The sequence below is a fragment of the Kogia breviceps genome, chromosome 4 (assembly GCF_026419965.1).
Source record: "Kogia breviceps isolate mKogBre1 chromosome 4, mKogBre1 haplotype 1, whole genome shotgun sequence".
NCBI classification, from domain to species: Eukaryota; Metazoa; Chordata; class Mammalia; order Artiodactyla; family Physeteridae; genus Kogia; species Kogia breviceps.
This window is the reverse complement of record NC_081313.1, coordinates 138975063-138998117: the sequence shown is the minus strand read 5'-3', so window position 1 is coordinate 138998117 and position 23055 is coordinate 138975063. Positions and strand designations below refer to the sequence as shown.

Below are 23055 nucleotides of genomic sequence, written 5' to 3'. Positions count from 1 at the left end.
AGCACAGGCTCCGGACGCGCAGGCTCAGCGGCCACGGCTCACGGGCCCAGCCGCTCCGCGGCATGTGGGATCTTCCCGGACCGGGGCACGAACCCGCGTCCCCTGCATCGGCAGGCGGACTCTCAACCACTGCGCCACCAGGGAAGCCCTATTTTTCCTTTTTGCTTTTCTATATTTGTGACATTTTCTAGGTGGAATGTATATTACTTAGGTAATTAGGGGAAAAAAAAACAGTAAAATCAAACATCTCATTTAGAGTACTGAGCAGAACCAGGTGAAAAATGCAGCTTAGCTAGGAGAAATGTGTGCTTTTGGCTACTTTCATTACCTTGAGTTTCACCTAAATGCTTAAGCGTTATAGATGGAGAGAAAAATCAGTAGAGAGCGGCTATTTAAAATGACATTCAGCGATAGTGGTGAAAATGTGACCACATTAGAACACTGAAACGAGATGAGGTTATGTGACACAGGCCATTCTTGATGTGCAGGTTGAACCCGAGCAAAATGCTTCTGACCCAGCCCTGCTCATCACAGATGTTAAGGGGCCAAAGGAAGCTTGGCATGGGTTAGGGGACAGATGGAGAAGGCAGTGGGAAGCCATGGTTAAGTCATAGAGAAGCACGGGAAGCCCCTGTACCCTCCACCCAGTGATTCGAGTGGGAGATGAAGGCAGAGCGGTCTTTCTGGAGTTTGTGCTTAAGCCTAACTTTATTACGTGGCTAGTTACTTCTTTATATCCGAGTTCCCTGTTCTGATAAGGTGTTTGCTGCAAAGTGAGAGTGTTAAATGTGGCGTTTCCGTTAATGGTTTGATTTCCCTGAAGCCAGTGGTGTTAATCATCTGTGTTGATGGAGAGGAGAAAGCCCATGATGGAGTGAAATATACAGATGTCTTTGCCCTCTCTCTCTTCTTCTCTAATATTTTCCTCCACTGCTTACAACCCTCCAGTGACTCCTCACAGGCTTCAGGACAAAGTGTTAACTCTTCATCTTAGCATAAAAGATCTGCTTTTCATTCTAATCCCTTCTTTCAGCACCACATACTCCAACCACACCAAAGTAGCTTCGTCCTCTAAAAACATGTGGCATGTTATCTCATATGTGGGGACATTTATCATCTTGCTAATATTACCCACTGCCTACTATGTGCCAGGCATTGTGCTAAATGTTATTATCTTCTGCCTCATAACAATCCTATCTTGTAGGCTTGAATATCGTCTCCATTTTATAAATGAGAAGCCTGAGGTTCAAAGAAATTAACTTTCCTAAGGGTCACCCAGTGAGTTAGTAGCACAGTCAGAATTTGAACCCAGGTTTTTTTTTTTCTTCACCACTTTATTAGGTATGATTGACATACAAAAAGCTATAGGTATTTAATGTATATAACTTGAGGTTTTTGGAGATAAGTATACACCTGTGAAACTTCATTACTGTTAGAGCCATAAACTTACCCATCTCCTCCTCCCAGCCCTTGAACCCAGGTTTGACTCGAAAGCTTGAATACTTTTTTTTTAAATTGAGGTATAATATATGCAACACAAAACTTACCATTTTAACTGTTTTAAGTGTACATTTTTATGGCATTAGGTACACTTACACTGTTGTGCAACCATCACCACCATCCATCTCCAGAACTTTTAATCTTCTCCAACTGAAACTCTGTATCCGGTAAACACGAACTCCCCATTTCTCCCTCCTCCCAGCCCCTGGCAACCACTATGCTACTTTCTGTCTCTGTGAATCTTCCCACTCTAATAAGCAACTCATATATGGGGAATCATACATTATTTGTCCTTTTGTGACTGACTTATTTAATGTAGCATAATGTCTTCAAGGTTCATCCATGTTACAGCATGTTTCAGAATTTCTTTCCTTTTCCAGGCTGAACAATATTCCATTGTATGAATATATCATATTTTGGTTATTCATTCACCCTCCAGTGGAGGCTTGTGTTGCTTCCATCTTTTGGCTACTGTGAATATTGGTTCTATGAACACGAGTGTACAAATATCTGTTCAAGTCCCTGCTTTCACTTCTCTTGAGTATTTATACAGAATTGGAATTGCTGGATCATTTGGTAATCCTCTGTTTTGTGACGTGGACATGGTTGAAGATTGTAGGCCAGTCATTTTGTAGAATCTCCTTCAGTTTGGTCTTGACCAGTTTCTTCATGGTTAGACTCAGGTTATGTGTTTTGACTGGAATGTCACAGATGCTTTTTTTTTTTTTCTTTTAATCACACCCCACAGGGTGACACACGATGTCTATTTGGTTATTGGTATTTTTTTTGTTAAATTACTATCTTTTTAAAAAAATTATTTATTTTTGGCTGCGTTGGGTCTTAGTTGCAGCACACGGGATCTTTCGTTGCAGCATGCAATCTCCTTTGTTGCGGCGCACGGGCTTCTCTCTAGTTGTGGTGCACAGGCTTCAGAGTGCGTGGGCTCTGTAGTTGTGGCACATGGGCTGTCTAGTTGTGGCACACGGGCTCAATAGTTGCAGCACACGGGCTTAATTGCTCCGCGGCATGTGGGATCTTAGTTCCCCGACCAGGGATCAAACCTGCATCCCCCGCATTGGAAGGCAGATTCTTAACCACTAGACCACCAGAGGAGTCCCTGGTTATTGGTATTTTTAACTTTGATTCACTTATTGTGCTGCTGTCTGCCAGGTGTCTCTACTGTAAAATTATTGTAAAGTCTCTGTAATTAATAAGTATCTTGTGAGGAGATACTTTGAGACTATGTAAATATCTCTTTCCTCATCAATCTCTCACCCACAAGAGTTTAGCATCCTTTGATGTTTCTTGATTGAATTAAACATTACTATGATGGTTAGTAAATGGTGATTTTCTAATAACCATCATTTCTTTTGCATTTATTAGTTGTTTACTATAAAGAAGAGCTTTCTTTTCTAATTTATTTATTCATTTATTTCTATTAATATAGCTTCATGAGTACTTACTTTATTCACTGTATACTAATCTGTTGCTATCAGTATTTCTTTTTTTTTTTTTTTTTTTTTTTTGTGGTACGCGGGCCTCTCACTGTTGTGGCCTCTCCCGTTGTGGAGCGCAGGCTCCGGACGCACAGGCTCAGCGGCCATGGCTCACGGGCCCAGACGCTCTGCGGCATGTGGGATTTTCCTGGACCGGGGCACGAACCCGTGTCCCCTGCATCGGCAGGCGGACTCTCAACCACTGCGCCACCAGGGAAGCCCCAGTATTTCTTTTCATGCTCAAAATGTCCCAGATTTGGCCAGTGGGAGCCATTGTAAGTTGCTTCCTGTGTCCTTTTGACATTTCTTCATCATTGTTTGAGGACTTTCTTACTTTATGACACAAAAAGATGTTCCAGGGCTTCCCTGGTGGCGCAGTGGTTGAGAGTCTGCCTGCCGATGCAGGGGACACAGGTTCGTGCCCCCGGTCTGGGAGGATCCCACATGCCGCGGAGCGGCTAGGCCCATGAGCCATGGCCACTGAGCCTGCGCGTCTGGAGCCTGTGCTCTGCAATGGGAGAGGCCACAACTGTGAGAGGCCTGCGTACTGCAAAAAAAAAAAAAAAGATGTTCCAGGCTCATCTTATTATTTCCCTGGATTCAGTGATTTGAGGAGAGCATATTCATCTGTAGAAATAAAGCCACCCCTAAATGTCAAAAATGCAAAAACAGGGTGTTACCAGGTGGCTTCACATGCATCCACCACCAGCGAGCCCCATGGGTTTGGGATTTCACCCCTGGTTTGTTACTGGATTCGTGAGTCCAAAAGAAGACATGTGCATTTTATGGCCAATTAAATATCAGCTGTAAACTTGAGCATCCCTGAGGGGGGCGCAGAAAGCAACTGGCACCGATCTGTGCTGCAGGATTGTTTGCTTTCCTTCTCTAGGATACTCTAGGGCCTGCTGGCATGGGAGCTCTGTTTAGAGAGAAAAGTGTTTTTACATATTTCTCTCTAATGGTAATAGAAGTGAAACTATTGTTGTGAAAAGACACTAGGTTTAGACTACACCATATGGCATTGAGAGGCGTTCATCACTACAGCGTCTAACGGCTGAACCAAAAATATCCCATATTTCTGCATTTTTGGAGAATTAACCCCTGACTGCCAGGAAACACCCATTGTAGCAGCTCTTCAGCCATGTAATTTAAAATAATTACTAATTAAATGAGAGTAAAATAGAGTCCATAATAATAATCATCATCATTGTAACCCAAGTTACTGTTTGTTGGAGCATTACCTAGGGGAAGATGCTTGCCAAAGGGAGGAAGGATGGCCGGGGAGCCTCCGGCTTCATCATTACTGCTAAGGTAAAGAATCGGGACCTTTCTGGGGTGCTTGGCAGCTACATACCTAATTTTATATTCCATCAATATTGCTGATCTCATGTTGTTTCAAGGAATTTGCTCACTAATACAGCAGGCAGTGTGCCATTGAAAACTGAGTATGGGAACAGCTGTATGGCACTTGTCAGTGGATTTGTATCACTGCAGGAAGCAACTCAAGCAATTACCTTGTCTTCGACAGGTGTCACTCTCAGCCCCATCTCAGGAAAAGAAAGGCCCCTTTGTAAGGGTGCCGTTGGGTGCAAACATCCAGTGCCAATGGTTATGAGCAGGTATGTGGGATAGTGGAGGTGGGACATGTTTTACGTTACTGTACAAAGGCCCGTCTGGGTGTCTAAGAAAGTAAAAGGTGGGGGCTGTTTGGGTTAAAGGCAGGGTTTCTGCTTCCCTTTGTTTGGGTGATTTAAAAGAACATGCATTCCTTTGTTTATTCACTAATCAACAAGTGTATACCTACTATGTGCCACACATTGCAATAAGTGCTGGGACTGTGGATCAAGGCAGACTTGGGCGCTGACCTCAGGCCAGGCATCTGACCGTCTCCTGGGTAGTGAGTGATATACAAATAGAGGCACGCAGAAAGTGTCAGGGGGCTAAGAGAGCACTTGACAGGAGAGAAGAGGCATTCTTTTTGCAATGTGGCAGCTGTGAAGCACCCTTGAGGAAGTTCCATTTATGCTGAGGCCTAAAGTCTAAGGAGTGTTTGGCCTGCAAAGGATGAGGGGAGAACGTTCCAGGCAAAGGCCCTGCATGAGGATGGAACCTGGTTAGTTTGAGGAACTAATGGAGGTACAGAGTGTGAGGAGAAGCACAGAAGTACAGAGTGAGGGAGGATATGGCACAAGAATTTGGCAAGGTCACCTGGCTTCAGAGTGAGGAGTCCACATTGGATTCTGAGTGCAAGGGGAAGCTTGAAGCTGAAGGGTAGCAGGACCTGGTTTAGGTCTGTAAAAGCCCAGTCTGGCTGCTAGTGGAGAAATGCCTGGAGGGCTTGGGGCTTGAGTGTGGAGGTACCAGGACTGGCTCCCAGCTCTCTGGCTGGAGCCCCTGAGCAAATGGATGCACTGTATGCTCAGGTGGGAAATATCAGAGGGCAACTATATCTGGGCGTTATAATACTCAGATTTTTCTTATTGTGGTAATATATGTCTTACCACAATAATAAAAATCCGAGTATTGGCAACCATCATTCTACTTTCTGTCACCATGAATTTGACTGCTCTAGGTACCTCATATAATAGTATAGTATTTACTGGCTTATTCCACTCGCACAGTGTCTTCCAGGTTCATCCATGCTGTAGGCTATGTCAGAACTTCCCTTTAAAGGCTGAATAATATTCCATTGTATGTATATGGCACATTTTATTTATTCATCTGCTTATTGATGGGCATTTGTGTTGCTTCCACCTTTCAGCTCTTGCTTATTGCTTGATATTTAATGCTGTTATGAACATGGGTGTACAAATATCTGTTCAAGTCCCTGCTTTCACTTCTTTTGGGTTTATACCTAGAAGTGGAATTGCTGGATCGTATGGTGGTTCTATTTTAAGTTTCTTGAGGAACCACCAAACTGTTTTCCACGGTGGCTGCACCATTTCACATTTACACTCAAAGTACACAAGGGTTCCAGTTTCTCCACTTACTTGCCAACACTTGTTATTTATTAATTGTTTGGATAGCCTCCATCCTAATGGGTATGAAGTGGTGTCTTATTGTGGCAAACCATTCAGATTTTTAGATGTTATATTTGAGATGCCTGAGATATTTACATGACACTGTCAAGTAAATGGTTGGCTATACCAAGCGAGATTGCAAAGAGAGGTCTTCTGGCCCACAGATCAGTTTAAATTCCACTGACCAAGGTGTGCAGCAGGCTCTTGTAGATGCCTCACCATGGTGAACATTGTGTATTTTTTCTAAGGCATCCGACCCCTGCCACTGTGCCTGCTATTTCAGGATGTGAGCTTTTGGGCATTTGGGTTCATTTCTGGTGAACAAATGACATTTTGTACCTGGTTCTCCCCTTTCTGATCCATATTGCAGCTCCAGTGGAAATTAACCAAGAATTACTAACTATGATCAGCAAATAAAAGCGGTAGAAAGCTTCAGAATGAGAGAATTTATTGTTTTGGTCTTGGAAAGGATATCTAGCTGAAGTCAAATAGGTTTGATGATACTTTAGAGTGAATGGAAGGCATTTTTGTTTCTCCCTTTTCTTGATAACAAGGGAAATACAGCTTTAAAGTGTTTTTCAATTTCTCAGCTCCCTTTCATTCTCTGATTTCTTTACTCTTAATGGGATAATATAAACCAGTTTTCTGTCTGTTATTCATCAAAGCTGTCGATTTATCCTGAACAGAAAGAAGGCAAGGATGTTATTAAAATAAAACAACTTCCGATTGAGCTGCTAATAAATGCTGAAATGCATCCACATGTCTCCTATTGATTATCTCCTGCCGACAAAAGCAGACACAAGTTTGTACTGCATGCTGCCTGTGGAAATGAAAGATTTAATTAGATGAAAACCGAATGAGCTGGAAGATCTACAGTGCTCCGCCATCAAACGATTATTATTCATAATTGGCTTTTTGAAATGTCCCTGCTTCTTGAGGCTTTTTCACTTAAAAAATTCCCTACAGTGCATTAAGATGAACACAGTTGTTAGTAAATTTTCCCCCGTGCATTTGACAAGCTCAAGGTCGTGGGCTAGAATGAGCTCTGTCAGACCATAAATCAGGTGTAATAGAACATCTTGAAATTGAGAATTAACAGGCGAGAGCAGGGAGATGGCAATGTCTTTTCCATTTCAGGCCCATCTCCAAATGCTGAAGGTGGAAGAGGAGATGCTGGTGGTGAGGATGTACGAAGAGGCCCATGAACTCTGAAGGTGGAATTCTTTAGAACTCACTAACTCTGTAATCATGTGCATGTAAAGTTTAATGTCTGGTAAATGCACGGATATTTAGCAATGAGAGTGTATTGAAAAGTGGGGATTCACTTTGCCAGGAATGTTTCAAGCATCCACCAGGTGGCCTGCTTTTTAAGACAGCAGGGAAGAGAAAGATGGATGTGAATCATTGCCTGTGGCAGCCACGTGGCACTTAACCTGTGCAGGTTTTTCTTCCTGGAACCCCCAGCAAGTTATTAGGATTTAAAAGCTTTGGTTTCCTCATTTGCACAATGGGGGCGTTAATCATGCCTATTTCATCGATTTGTCATGATGATTGAATGAGATAATGTAGACAGTGTTTAGTACAGTGACTGGGCACATGGCACACAGTAGATGAATGTCAGCTACTAGCGATAATATTTCACCTTCCACATCTAAAGGCCCTGAAGGGAAGGCATCATTTCTTCTGTTATATTTCCCACAGCATCTTGCTTTGTACCTGACACTCTGCTCTCAGTAATTTTCGACTATTACTGAGAAATTAAAAAGAAGTTTCAATCTCTCAATCATCAGGTTCTTTCAAATTCAGATGAGAGCTGACAGTCATTCAACAAGTGTGTATTTACTATCTTAAATTGTTTTTAAAATATTTTGCTTTTCTGGTTACAAAACAAGTAGCAGTTGCTCCTGGGCAGAGGCAGTTGTGGTTAAGAGGGCAGGTGCCAGAGCCAGATTGCCCGGGTGCGTGTTCCTGCTCCCCCTGCCCACAGAATGATTGGACTGTGTTGAGGATTAGATGAGTTGAGACACAAACCACATGCAGCAGGGTCTAGCACATAATATGTGCTCAATAAAGCATAATTCGTGTTGAGTGAAGTACAGTAAAAACCAACCAAGAGATCATTCACTCTCATGACCCTGAGATAACCACTAATAAATGCTTATTGAAAATGTGCTCTGGTGTTAACAGTGCAAGGCATAATAGGGCATCATGAATAGCCCAGTTATTGAACCCTTGCTGCCACCAGGCACTGTACCCAGTGCTTTGCACAAAATATCTCATTTAATTCACAGAACAATCTTATGGGGTAGGCAATATTATTCCCCTTTTGTGAGATGAGAAAACAAGATCAGTCAGGTTAGGTAACTTCCCAAGGTCATGTAAGTGGTAAGTGATGGAGCTGAGATTCCAATGTAGCTCTCTTTGGTTCCAAAGTTAACCATTTTGCCACCCTGTCTTGAGAAGCCTGATATTGAATCAAGACCAGACAGCCGGTATGAAAGAGATGCATGATCTAAGTGAGGTGGGAGAGCTGGAGGATGATCAGAACACAGGTACTTATGATGTACTGTGTGTGCTCCATGCTATGACTATAACTTCTGATTAGGCTTCAGACTCTTTCTTAACACAGTGATTTAGATGTTGGAGCAAAGTTGGCACATGAAATGAAACCCAACATGGACAGTGCTGTTTATTAAGCAGGGACTCAAGCCCAGATGGGTTTTTCCAGGAAGGCTTTCTTGCTCTTCTGCATGTTTGGGCCTGATTCTTTGTGTCATAGCTCACTGAGTTTATGCTGCAGTAGAATCTCAGGCTAGATGTTTTCTCTTTAATATCTGGCCTCCTGTAGTCACCACTGCTGTATAAAAACACCGTAGTGTGATAGTTCTTGTTTCTCAAGTGTAATTTGGAGTCAAGTGGAACAGATAAACAATGTCAATGAGAATATCTTCTGCAGACACTGATGGGACTTACCTGTCTTGAAATGAGGAGATAAAGGATGCATGAATGTTTACTTTTTCTTTGCATCTTAATGTAACCACTGAACACCCTTGGTCCCCAAGCAAATTAATCATCATGAAATGAGAGTAAATGACATGCAAGTCTGTACTGAGCTGTTGTCTGTTGGATCAGCTACCCCTCGGCACAGTATCACACAAGAGGCAGGCCTCTCCAGCAGAGTTGCATGAACAGCTGTGCTGGATTAAGTGTATTAGAAGCTTCCTTAGAAAACTCAGGGCACTGATCTTCTAGCTTGAGGTTGGTTCTTGGAATGCTTGTGGAGTGAAGTTTCCCTCTCCCTGTAGAAAAGGTCCAGAGCAAGTCCTGATGTGAGGCTGGCTTCCCCACACATCCCTTACTGTGTGACTTTTACAAGTCACAGCCTCTCTGAGCTTTATTGCCTTTATGTACAAAATAGAGTTGTGGCTAATAGTTTTATATATATACCCGTATATAATTTTAATTTCTGGTTGTGGTGAAATACACATAACATAAAATTTACCATCTTAGCCATTTTTAAGTGCACAGTTCAGGAGGTTAATTATTATATTTCAATATAATTATAATGCTACCAACATTTTAATTTTATTTTATTGCATTGTATTTTTTATTGAATGAAAGATTCTTTAAATTCTATACTGCTTTACAATTTTCAAGTTTCAAACACATGATTTCATGTAGTCCCATAATAACCCTTTTTCTTCCCCTACCCCTATATTGCCCCTCTCGCCTTCCCTCTCCCACTGGTAACCACTAGTTTGTTTTCTATATCTGTGAGTCTGCTTCTTCTTTGTTGTATTCACTTGTTTGTTGTATTTTTTTAGATTCCACATATAAGTGCTATCAAGCAATATTTGTCTCATGTATTTCACTTAGTTAGCATAATGCCCTCCAAGTCCAACCATATTGCTGCAAATGGCAAAATTTAAATTCTTTTCTATGGCTGAGTAATATTCCATTGTGTATATATATATATATATATATATACCACATTTTCTTTATTGATTCATCTGTTGATGGACACTTAGGTTGCTTCCATACTTTGGCTATTGTAAATAATATAATGCTGTTAATATTACCACCACTTGCCCAGTAGAATTGGTGTGAGGATCAAGTGAGAAATAAGGAAGTGAAGATGCTTCCAAAACTAAAAAGTGCTTTGCAGATATTACTTGCTACTGTTAGTGTGACTCCATCATCTCTCTGGGCTCTGTTTCCCCATCGGGGGCTTGAACTTCAGATGCCTTTGGCTCTAACATTCTGTGCAAACATTACCTCTACCCAGCAGAGGTTTCTATGTCAATAGGGAGTCAAACCTTACACTAAAAGCTGAGTTTTCTTTAACAAAACATCAGTATTATCATGCACATGGAGGTTTTGTCACTTTCCTGTCACCCTGTGCTGGAAGCCATTGGTAAAATCTGCTTGGCATTTTGGTGACCCCGATATGTCTGTATTTATATCTACATCTACATCTATATCTATATCTGTATCCATATCTATCTTCTATTTGTTTGTTTATTCAAAAGTATTTATCCAGTACCTCCTCATCGCCTGGGCACTGTCTGAGATGCTGGGTGTAAAGCAGTGAATGAGAGACAAATTCCCTGCCCTCAGGGAGCCTACCTTTCAGTGGGGAAGGCAGACGATAACCCAGTAGATATATAATATCAATAGGAAGAGATAGATGCTGTAAAGTTCAAGGCAGGAATGGAGGGTGACAGAGGCTTCTCCTTTAGATGGAGTGGCCAGAGGAGGTATCTCTAAAGAGGTGACATTGGAGCAGAGACCAGCCATCTGAAGGTGTGGGGAGCAGTGGATGGGCGTGGAGGAGAGAACTTGCCACAGAGACCCGGAGGTTTCTCCCCGGTCTGGGCGTCTGTGGCTGTGGCTGAGCTGATGGTGACACCTGTGCAGAAGGACTCTCAGCTGCTTCTCTCTTCCCTGGGTTTCCATAGGTGAGAATTTCCAGGGCTCAGAACTGTGTGTCAGGGAACTCCAGAGCTTCTCCAGGCAGCTGGCAATCAATGCTGGGAGAACTGAAAATCCTATTGGTCCCTCCCTTTGCCTAATTTTACCCTATGAATAAGCTTTGCCTTGAGCCCCTCTCCTCAGAGGCCAAGAGGGTGCATAGCCTCTGCTGGCTGCTGAATTCCTGCAGCCCCGCTTTGAAACAGTCTGCACTTGCAAGAGCTGCTGATAAAGTATGAAGATGCCAAATTCCTTCAAAACAGGGCTGTGAAATTTGGTAAAGAGGGGACAACGCTGTTAGTGAGGAGAAGAGGAAATAAACATTTATTGAGGCTTTTTGATGATCTAGCAGGCACACGAATTACCATAATTCATTCATAATTTTGCATTTGTTCTGATATTGATTTAGCTGCTTTAATGGAGAACAAAATAACAGAGGCTTTAATGAAGCAGAAGGTAGTTTTTCTCTCATGTACAAGTCTGAGCTAGCAGGTGGATCTGGGGAGCAGAGCAGCACTGTTCTATCATATCAGCCCAGGGCCTGGACTCCTGGTCTACAGGGTCAAAGATGACTCACATCTCCTCTACGATTCTGTTTCAGCCAACAAGGAGGGGAAAAGAAAGTAAGGACATGTCCCCTAGTTTTAAGGGTGTGACCTCGGAGTTGTGGATATTACTTTCTCTTATATTCTGTTGGCCATAGAATTGCCAGATTTAGGAAACAGAAATTTAGGACACTCAGTTAAATTTGAATGTCAGATAAACAACCAATACTTTTTCTTGTCCTAATGGGGCATACTTATACTAAAACAATTATTGGACTTTTAATTTGGGGCATACTTATAGTAAAAAATTATTGGTTGTTTATCTGACATTCAAATTTAACTGGACATCCTGTATTTTATCTGGCAACCCTAATTGTCTAGAACTTAGTGACATAGACACACCTAGCTGCAAGGGAGTCTGGGAAACATAGTCTTTAGGTGGGTGGTAATGTGTTGAACTACAGCTTGGGGTTTTGATTACTTAAAGGAAGAGGGGAGAATGGATATTGGAGACAGCTAGCAGTCTTTGCCAAAACTTATGTGGTCTCATTCATTCATTATACTAATATTTATTAAGCACCTACTGTTTGACAAGTATTGGATAAACGACATAGACAAGACTTCTTTTGTCATGGAGCTTATATTTCAGTGGAAGAGACCAATCATAACAATTTATACTCATGTAAAATTTTAAGTAGTGATAAATGTTCTAAAAAAAAAAGAGGCAAAGAAGTTTTTAGAGTTTGCTAGGGAAGCTGCAATTGGGGAGGCGAGGGAAAGCTTCTCTAGAGAAGGGACATTTGAGTAGACACCCAGATGAAGTGAGGAAGAAAGTGTGTGAAACTCTGGGAAAAAGAATGCCAGCCAGAAGGATCAGCTAGTGCAGACAGCTATGACTTGGCAGTTTCAGGAACTATCCATAGAAGGCACCCACGTGGCTGGCGTGGAGGGATCAAGGTGGAGAGTGTAAAGGGAAGCACGCAGGAGTGGGCTTTGGAGACCACAACAGAGTATTTTGTTTTATTTTATTATTTTATTTTATCTTATTTTTCATTTTATTTGGCTGAGCCATGTGGCATGCAGGATCCTAGTTCCCTGGTCACCTGTACCTGATGCAGTGGAAGCGTGGAGTCCTAACCGCGGGACCGTGTGTTCTCTTCTTTTTCTCATGGAGGAGGAGACAAGACTTTGCTCTAATGAAGCGATTAACGAATAAGACTACCTCAGATCTGGAGTCTCAGACAGAATCAACGCTTGGAAAGAGTGGTCATCTTCATTCTCCGCGGAGAATGATGCAGTGGAAGCGCGGAGCCCTAACCACGGGACCACCAGGGAATTCCCCCACGACAAAGCGTTTTTTAAATTCTAGGCATGATGAGATGCCACTGGAGGGTTTTGATCAAGACAGTTAGGTGACTTAATTTACATTTTAAAAAGATCGCTGTGTCTGCTGGCTAGACAGCGTGGCCATAGGGAGCAAGAGCAAGAGCAAGAATGAAAGGCAAGAGATAAATTAGGTGGCTATTGCAGGAGATTGGGGTTGGATAGGGCCTTAGGGATTGGCGTAGTGAGAAGCTCTGGGATTCAGGATGTATACAGCAGTGTCACCCTCACCGTACAGATGATGGAGGCTAAGGGAGCCAGGACTCGAGCGTAGGTTTGCACAACTTGTGACTTCTGCTGGGAGGGGATGGGGAGTGTAGCTTGGGGGAGTAAAATCTTGTCACTTTGAGAGGTTTCAGCAATCCTTTAGTCCTTGATTTTGACGTTGCCGCAGGAGCCAGAGGGAGGAGAACGGAGAATGAAGATGACCACTTTCTTGACAAGCGTTGATTCTGTCTGAGACTCCGGATCTGAGGTAATCTTATCTGTTAATTGCTTCATTAAAACAAAATCTTGTCTCTTCCTCCATAAGAAAAAGTAGAGAATATACTCTTGGAAGTTGGCAGCTGTGACACCAATAGCAGTGTAAACTGCAAAACAGGGACTGTTTTATTCTTTGTGGTCCCTGGGGGTTCTGGGATTGTAGAAGCAAGAGGCTTTGGAATCAGCCACACATGGTCCTGAATCTCATTTACTAGCTGAGCCTTGGTTTTTTCATCTGTAAAGTGGGACCATACACAGCAGCCTCTCAGTTGCTGAGAGCTTTACAAGAGAAAATATGCCTGAAACCAGTAGCATCCAATAAATGTGATTCATCTTGTGATTTTGTGGTCATTTTGGGTCCAGCTCCTCTTAGTGATGTTCTTTATGTTTCCACCAACTCCTTTACTGCCCCTAATCTTTTAGTTATTCCCCATCCCTTTCCCTTGCTTGCTTCTCTCCTGTGGTGATGTTTAGAGCCCCACATATGTGGCCTAGTTGGAAAGTGGAATGAAAAGCAGAGGAAAAATGCCGGGAGGAGGGAGTCAGGAAATGCGGAATTGGAACCTGAACTTTCATTTAAGTCAAGTGAAAGACTTTGTGTACTTGATGTTTCTTGCTTAGCTCCAGAAGCACACAGCTGATGAGAAACAAATTAGAAATCCAAGTTTTTTTTTTTTTTTTTTTTTTTCCCAAGTGCTGTAAAGATGTGTGTTGCTGGCGGAGCTGGTCTTTCCTTGTGGGTCAGTTAGGCTCTCCCTGAAGTATGTGCAGATAGAAATGATTCCTGCTTCTGATGAGGCTGTCAGAACCCAGTATTGGAGTTTGGAAAAGTTATTTGCAGTCCTGTTTATTTGAATCATGCATGAACACACTCTGCAAGATGTCTGGCTGCTGGGGAGGGGTGGGGAGGGGCTCAGGGAGCAGACCTTTCTGCAGTGGATTTTAAAAGTGGATCAGCTGGCCAGAGTAGTTGTTTACCCTGGGTGAAAAGACTCAAAGAGCTCTGGACTCATAGCGGGAAGAGCCCTTAGAAAACTAGGGGAACTGATCTTTTTTACAGATAGGGCTACTGAAGCCCCAGAGAGGGGTACTTACTTGCCCCAGATAGTACAGCTTGGCGTGAAAAATAAAGCATGGAAGAAATTTGGTGGGCTTTGGTGTCAGAGAGAGTTGGGTTCAAATCCTGGATCGATCACTATATTTCTTGGGGAAGTTACTTAATTTTCTAAAGCTCCGATTTCTTCACTTTCTAGATGGGACTAATAATAGTTCCTACTTCACAGAGTCAATTTGAGGATTAACAAGAAAATCCATGTAAAATAGCACAACGCTTGGCACTTGGTAAGTGCTAAATAAATACTAATCTTTTGTAGTGTCGATGATGATATATTTTTGAGGTCCAAGGAACTGATAATAGGAACTCTTTCTATTGTTAACGTGCCACAGGCCTCTGGTTTGGTCCTTATTAGAGGGTGTGGGGGGTTGAATTATGTTACCCCAAAAGATGTCTTCAAGTATTAACTCCCTGAACCTGTGAATGTGACCTTATTTGGAAATAGGGTCTTTGCAAGTTAAGATGAGCTCATGCTGGATTATGGTGGGCCCTCATCCAATGACTGGTGTCTTTATAAGAAGAGGGAAATGTGTACACAGGCACACAGTGAGACACCATGTGAAAACAGAGGCAGAGATTGCAGCGATGCTGCCACAAACCAAGGAACGGCAAGGGTTACTAATAACCACCAGAAACCAGAAGAGGCCGAGAAGGATTCTTCCCTAGAGATTTTGGAGGGAGCATGGCCCTGTCAATGCCTTGATTTTGGACTTCTAGCCTCTAGAACTATGAGACAATAAGTTTATGCCATTTTAAGCCTCCCAGTTTGTGGTAATTTGTTGTGGCAGCCCTACAAAACAGGGTGTCAGTGGAGGGGGGAGTGTTCTGTGCTCCCAGTTAAGCCTCTCAGGTTAGGATTGTTAGCTACAGAACACTCATTTCTGTATTTCCAGTCCACTGAACGGTAACCTCCCAAAGAGATCCTGCATGTTTGCCTACTGACTTAGTGATACTGGAGGTGTGTGTGTGTGGTGGGGGGGAGTGGGTGATGGTGGTGGGCATGACACGAGTTCTATGATTAATGAGAGCGAGGAGCCTTCATGATCTTGACATTCAGGTTCACAGAATGCCACTCAGAAAAGGCAGGAGGGGACACAGTAGGACCAAGGACAAGGGTTGCTGTGTCTCATCTGTCCCAGTTCTCCTGTTACGTCTCCCTCCTTCCCCTTCTCTGTCATGTGAATATAGGTAGTTCTCTTGTTGGGCTGAGATGCAGAGAATTTGGAACCTACCTAGGAACTTGTTGGAATTTATAAGTCCTTGGTGAATACCTTTTTCTTCATGTCAGGTGCGGACCAGGAGAGAAATTCCAGGGAAATGCTGTGTGCCTGTTTAATTTGCCAGAGACAGCCAGGTGGTCTCTGTCTCAATTCATATTTCCACAGGATGGTCCTGAAAGATGTAGAAATCCTTTTCCAGCACAGAATCCCTCCATCCCTGTTGGCCTCGTTGGTCCTGCCTTCCCATCAGTCAGTCCTTCTCTGCCTCTCCTACTCTGTACTCTGGCAGTCTCATTTTGAGTAACTCTGAAGTTCTCCTCTGCCTTCTCCAACCTTCTCCATTCACAGACAGTAATGATGAACCAGGCTCACTGCTCACTGCCATAGCTACCGCAGGAAAACTTGAATTCGTCTTGAAAGAAGAGATAACACATTATAAGAATGTATACAGTGTTCAGAGTTCCTATGCCAAGGGTGAAGGCTAGCTTGGGTGGAGGTGGACATGACAGTGGAATTGTGTGCTCATTGACTGAGGACTCCTGTAGGAGCCCAGGCTATTTGGACTGTTGAACTTCTGACATAATCAGTGCCATTTTGGTCTCCTTTTTTTTTTTTTTTTTTAACTTTTGAATTTAATTTAATTATTTTTTTTATACAGCAAGTTCTTATTAGTCATCCATTTTATACACATCAGTGTATACATGTCAATCCCAGTCTCCCAATTCATCCCACCCCACCCCACCCTCCCCTGACACTTTCCCCCCTTAGTGTCCATACGTTTGTTCTCTATATCTTTGTCTCTATTTCTGCCCTGCAAACCGGTTCATCTGTACCATTTTTCTAAGCTCCACATATATGCATTAATATACAATATTTGTTTTTCTCTTTCTTACTTCACTCTGTACGACAGTCTCAAGATCCATCCACGTCTCTACTAATGACCCAATTTCGTTCATTTTTATGGCTGAGTAATATTCCATTGTATATATGTACCACATCTTCTTTATCCATTCGTCTGTCAACGGGCATTTAGGTTGCTTCCGTGACCTGGCTATTGTAAATAGTGCTGCAGTGAACATTGGGGTGCATGTGTCTTTTTGAATTATGGTTTTCTTTGGATATCTGCCCAGTAGTGGGATTCCTGGGTCATATGGTAATTCTGTTTTTAGTTTTTTAAGGAACCTCCATACTGTTTCTTCATCAAGAGGAAGAGGGAGAGGACTCAAATCAATAAAATTAGAAATGAAAAAGGAGAAGTTACAACAGATACCGCAGAAATACAAAGCATCCTAAGAGACTACTACAAGTGACTCTATGCCAATAAAATGGACAACCTGGAAGAAATGGACAAATTCTTAGAAAGGTGTAACCTTGCAAGACTGAACCAGGAAGAAATAGAAAATATGAATGGACCAATCACAAGTAATGAAATTGAAACTGTGATTAAAACTCTGTCATTTTGGCCTTGACCTTCTTGGGCCAGGAGAAGAAGGGTTGAGTCATTAGATTTCCTAGTCATCGGCTCATTGGTTGGGAAAGTTTTTTTTTTTAGAGTGAATGTATAAGGGAGGTAGGGAGAGGGGGTGGGTACTCAGCCCAGTGGCAAAGTAGGAAGTCAGGGTAGGTAGCGAGGGGAGAATTCTTTCTACCCTGTGCTTTGAGGACTGCTTCCCTATCTACAGAATGAATGAGTTGTGAGCTATTATCTCCCATGAGAAATCTGTAGGTAGTTGCATTCTTATGAAATATTCAGAAAAGGTAAACCCATAGAGACAGAAAGCAGATAAGTGCTTGCCAGAGGCTGGGGGTGGGGAGGGAATGGGGAATGACTGCATAATAAGGTATGCTTCTGGGGTGATAAAAATGTTCTGGAACTAGATAGAGGTGGTTATTGCACACATTGTGGATGTACTAAATGCCACTGAATTGTACAACTTAAAATGGTGAGTTTTATGTTATATGAATTTTACCACAAAAAACAGAAGCCCGAAATAAATAGCATGCCCCCCCCCCGCCCCCGCAGTTCCCTTTAAACCACACTGACCCTGTGGAGGTGTCCTCGGGAAAGGTAACATCTCTGCTGGGGCTCTGAGCCTGGTGCAGTTCCCTGGCCTGAGTGTTGAGGGAGTATGGGGGTCCTTCCTCCTTTGCCCACCCCTGTCCTGACCCCTCCTCAGAGGAACCCGTTGGGCTGCCAAGAGGTTAAGAGCATGGACTTTCAGCATGGGCTTTAATCTAAGTGTGGATCCTAGCCTGGCCACTGCTGCCGATGTGAATCTGGGTGTTACGGGACCTCTCTGAGTTGTGACTTCCTCACTTGTAAAATGGAGGTGACTACCTGCCTCATAGGGTTTTTGTTAGCCTGAACTAAGTGTGTAAAGCATCTAACACAATGCAGGGTGCATGATTACCACTCAAGAAACAGGAGTGGAGTAGCTGTTACAAATAATAGTAAATTCTATTATCTGTGGTATCTGTCTGAGCATAGTACTGATTGCCAAGATCCACAGGTAGCAAGAAGTTTTACCTTCAGCTAAGTCCTCTAAACAGAATCCCAAATCCCAACAGCCTGCTTGCGGGATGAGGACAGAAGAAATGCAGCAACAGTGGAGGATATTGTTGTCTTAGTTGTAGTTTTGAAGGGGTTGGATAAATAGCATCTTTGCTTGAACCAATGGAAAAATTAGACAAAACCTAAGGAGATAGGTGACCAAAATATCACCTTTATCCCAATCAGACAGATTTTGGAGATTAAAGGGAATTTTTATTGCTGGACAACAGAATGAGACTGATCACCCTGTTACAGACAAAGCTGGATCACTGCAGAGCTGCCCAAACTGGGGCCTGACCTGCTAAAAACAAGCAGGAAGGAACAGAGGGCTGTGCTGGTCCTCAGTGAAAGGGGCTCCTTCCCAAGCTCACTGATCAGGGCAGACACTCCATCTCGAGTTGGAGAGAGGCCAGGAATGCTGCCTGTGGCGCCCCATCCAAATGGAAGAAGTATGGGAGGGACAGAGGTGCCTTAACATTGGATTGATGTAGGACCCAAGAGTTGTCTCCATGGCAAGGCGGAGGCTGCCCTGTGTCCAGATGGTGCTCCACCTCTTTCCCCACGAGGTCTGACATCGTGATAGGCACTCCAGGACCGGTGCCTCCTTCCTTTACGTTCAGCAAGGAGGCTTCTGTTATAAAAGGAAATAGAATAGCAAAAACAAAACAGAACAAAAAACCCAAGAAAATAAACAGCCAAAAACAAAACCTGGACACAACCTCATTTTGCCCAACATTTGGGGAATGATGAAGTAAATTATAGAATATTCATTCAACAGAATGTTAAAAAGTCATTTAAAAAGGCTGTTTACAAAGGGTTTATAATGATGTGGGAACCATATGATAATGTCAAGTGAAAAAAGTGTGATACAAAATTGCACATATAGTGTGAACTCAGCTGTATGAAAATCTCCCTAAGATTATGCATAGAAAAATTTAAAAATTGCTTGGAAACTTCAGAAACATTAACAGTGGTTGTCTTTCTGTTTAGTTTTTTTTTCCCTATAGTTTACAAGTTTCTATAATGAGCATCTTTTTCTTTTGTAATGGAAAAAAATCAACTTTATTTTTAAAAAAGCTATTTTTAGAATGGTGCGGGTTACACATTATTAGTCAAACCAACAATTTAGAATTTTATAGAGTCATAAGATTTCAGAATGCTAATGCTGCAGAGAGACCTTAAAGAGTTTCCTAGTTTAAGGATTTAAGATATTTTTGGGGCTCACAGATTCCTTTGAAGATCTCCTGAAAACTGTGGCTTCTCTCCTTAGAGCATTTCACAGATAAACATAATACTATCATTTAAGTTGCTTTTAATTTCAAGGTAGAGAAGAAGCCCTATTCAGAGCATCTTAAACAGTGGAGGAAATTTACTGGTTTATGTAATTAAAAACTTTAGGGGTATCAGGTGAACCTTGATCCAGCACTTCAACAGTTTCGCCAAGACTCATTTCTTCTGTCTCTGTGCTCTGCCTCCTACAATGTCAGCTTTATCCCAAGGCTGGCTCCCCTGTGGGTTCCAAGATGGCTGGTAGAAGCTCCTGGCACTTCATTCTTAATAGTATATGTCTAGCAGGAAAGAATGTCTCTGTTTTAGCATTCCCAATAAAAGTCACAAGATTTGATCTGGTTGTAAGTTTTAGGCACATGCTCATCTCCAAACCAGTACCTTTGCCAGGAAATAGAGAGCACTGATTGCTTTAGCGAGATCACTTGCTCTGCTGTGGTGCTGATATGACCACATTATTCCCCCAAATAGAAACTGGGGACATGAATGTTCCTTACACACATGACCTGCTTCATATGATTTAGGCTTATCCTTAAATCCCCCAAAGCTTGCCCATGTATCCCAGGTTAAGAATTCCTGGTCTAGTCCAATCCTCTTAATGTAGAGGTGGGGATTCAGAGACCCAGAAAGAGGTCACAGATGCTCCAAACCATACGGTTGCCTCACTGTCAGTGTGCTGCTTGTCTCCCCACCAAATTCCCTCCAACTTCACATGCAGTCATAAGTCAGAGAAGAAGAGGTAATAAGTAGGACCCTTGTTAAATCCCTAAGCTCCTCTAGGACCCAGGACAGATGTGTTTTGATAAAGAGATAGGGAGGACCCTAAGTTGAAGGGACAAAAGGGTCCAGAAGTGGGAAAGGTGACTGCATTGAGCCACTGGCTAGAAGCGTCCCATCTAAGACAGCCTGGAAGGGAAGCGATAACAATGAGGAGAGAGGAGGAATAATTATATTATTCATGCCTATATCTGGAAGATAATCATTGTAATTTCCCTTCTAAAAATCCTGCTTGCTCAGAGAAACAACTGTATTCTAATAAGTACTTGCTTATGAAACATAATTGGAATGGAATGTGAGTTATCAAACTGTATGTGGGGGTGGCACTTCTTGCCAGGTGTTTAATGATTATGTTCAGATGTGTAGGGCTGGTCTGTTGGCTGGGAAGATAATACTCCCAGGAAGAAAATTGTTTAACTCTAGGTCAGGACTCGAGTGGCTTTCACAGACATCTAAAAGAGCCGGGTTGAAGAGGACCTTACAAATTGGTTAGTTCAGTTGCCTCATTTTAGAGATGGGGAAACGGACTCAGTGTGTGAAAGCACTTGTTGAAAGCTGTACAGTGATCACACTGACAATTAGTTGCTCTTTTACCTAGTTTGTCTTCGTATTCATGTATCCCTTGCGGTAGAAGCCATGCCTTGGCATTCTCAATCGCCATTTCCTCTTCCTTCTACCTGGAGAGATTGGAAAGGTAACTCATCTTTCTTGCAGCTAGGATTCCAGATGCAAGATAAGTTCCCCCAATTCATTGCCCTTGCATGAGATCTCTCTGCAGCCATGGCCATTGAGAGTCAAGGTGGTAGAAATGTGTTAAGAGGCCGCCATGGTGACTCACTCAGCATCCCAGTGCCTAGCCACCAGCCTCCAGGGACTTTAGGGGCAGGGGTGGCAGCAGGTAGGATTGCAGCTGTGGTAGCATGTCATTGATCTCCCCAGTCCCTTGGAGACCCCCTGACTTCTACCCTTTCTAGCCTTCCAGTGCTCTTTTTTTTTTTTTTTTTTTCTTTTTGAGTAATTAATTCCCTGTATTAAATCTCCTGCTTGACACGTAGAGTGACTTCGGTTTCCTGCACTGAACTCTGACTCACCTCTCTGTGTTAGCACAAATCACACTTATGGCAGGTAATAATCTTTCTCCCATGGATCCTGATCTTATGTTTCCTATGTCCTATAGAATATAGCTCCATTCATGTCATCCTAGAATATTAAGCTCAAGAAATCCAAAACCAACCTCATTAGTTTCCCTCTCAAACTTACTCTTCCTATAGACTTCCCTTTGTCCATTCTTGTCCCTACTTCCTCCCAATAACTTGGGTTTGGAGGTAGCTTTGTCTTTCCTTTTCCTGCTGTCGTGTGCTTCTCAAATCTTACTGATTCTATTTTCTTTATTAGTTGGGACTGTTGGTTTTAAGTTATCCAATTATATTGGATTAATGAACAGAGAATGTAATAACCTGAATAACTGGGTTTTTTTTGACAATTTTTTAAACAGATTTATTAAGATACAATTCACATAACATACAATTTCCCATTTTAAGTGTACAGATGAACATATCTACAAAATGGACTCAGATACAGAGAACAGACAGAGGTGTGGTTGCCAGAGGGGAGGGGGCCTGGGGGAGGGATGGATTGGGAGTTTGGGGTTAGCAGATGTAAGCTATTATGTATAGAATGGATAAACAACAAGGTCCTACTGTATAGCATGGGGAACTATATTTCATATCCTATGATAAACCATAATGGAAAAGAATATGAAAAAGAATATATATGTATAACTGAGGCACTTTGCTGTACTGCAGAAATTAACACAACATTGTAAATCAACTATACTTCAATAAAATTAGAAAAAATAAAAATAAAGTGTACAGAATCTCAGTGAGATCCCTGTAGTCAAATTGGTCTCTTGGTTCTCCCCAAACATATATGGTCTTCTATCATTCCATTTCCTTAATCATTCATTAAAAAATCATAATTGAGCACTTAACTATATGCCAAGCATTCCTACCTGGAATGATGTTTCTTTTTCACTTCTACAGACTTAACCCCTACTTCAGTTAAGTCTAATAACTAATAACTTCTTATACTAATTTGTGCCAGAAGTTCCTTGATTGTCACTTATGCCAAGTAATTATGAAGATTTTTTTTTCTTCTGAGTATTGCATGAAGGCTACAAAGTTGGAACAGGCAAGTACTGGATGTGAAAGCTTTGATTTATCTACCTCATTCATGTGTTATTTTTGTAGCTATAGTCTCTATTTTCTTATTTGATGACCACTGAAGTGTTCCTAGGCCCAGTTGTAAACCTAAAAGTTGATGTATTGATGGGAGCAGCTGGAAGTTCAAGATGTTGTTGTGATTCTTTTTTTCTTAATCCCTCTTTTGTATATGTGATATTGAGCAGATGATGAAGCGTTACTTTTGAGGATTTAACAAGGAAGGAGAAAGAAAGACCCACATTTCTGGGTGAAGTTTTTGCCCTTCTATGTGGAAAAGTGGATTGCGACTGTTCTCAAGTCTGTCTCTCGGTAATTGCACCTGACTTCAGGATCCAAAAAAAATTTGTTTTGCCAAGTTGTGCCTTTCCTTCTGGAATTGTAAGTGAACACAGTAATAGTACCTGTTTACACTGTGAAGTGGATATTATTACAGAAAATACACCAGAGGCTTTCTCACTTGTTAAGGTAATAATGCCTTGTGAATGT

General features: G+C 42.2%; 1 long non-coding RNA gene across 3 annotated transcripts in view; it reads left to right on the top strand.

Moving 5' to 3' along the window:
• Window positions 1–22163, top strand: part of LOC136794067 (uncharacterized) — a 29891-nt gene extending 7728 nt beyond the window's left edge. The window contains exons 3-6 of one of the 3 annotated variants that reach the window (XR_010840294.1): window positions 4525–4615; window positions 7154–7230; window positions 14652–14739; window positions 16902–22163. This is a non-coding gene — a long non-coding RNA (uncharacterized lncRNA). The remainder of the gene's footprint in view (window positions 1–4524; window positions 4616–7153; window positions 7231–14651; window positions 14740–16901) is intronic. The other 2 variants (XR_010840293.1, XR_010840295.1) reach the window with 2 other exon arrangements.
• Window positions 22164–23055: the final 892 nt, after the last annotated feature.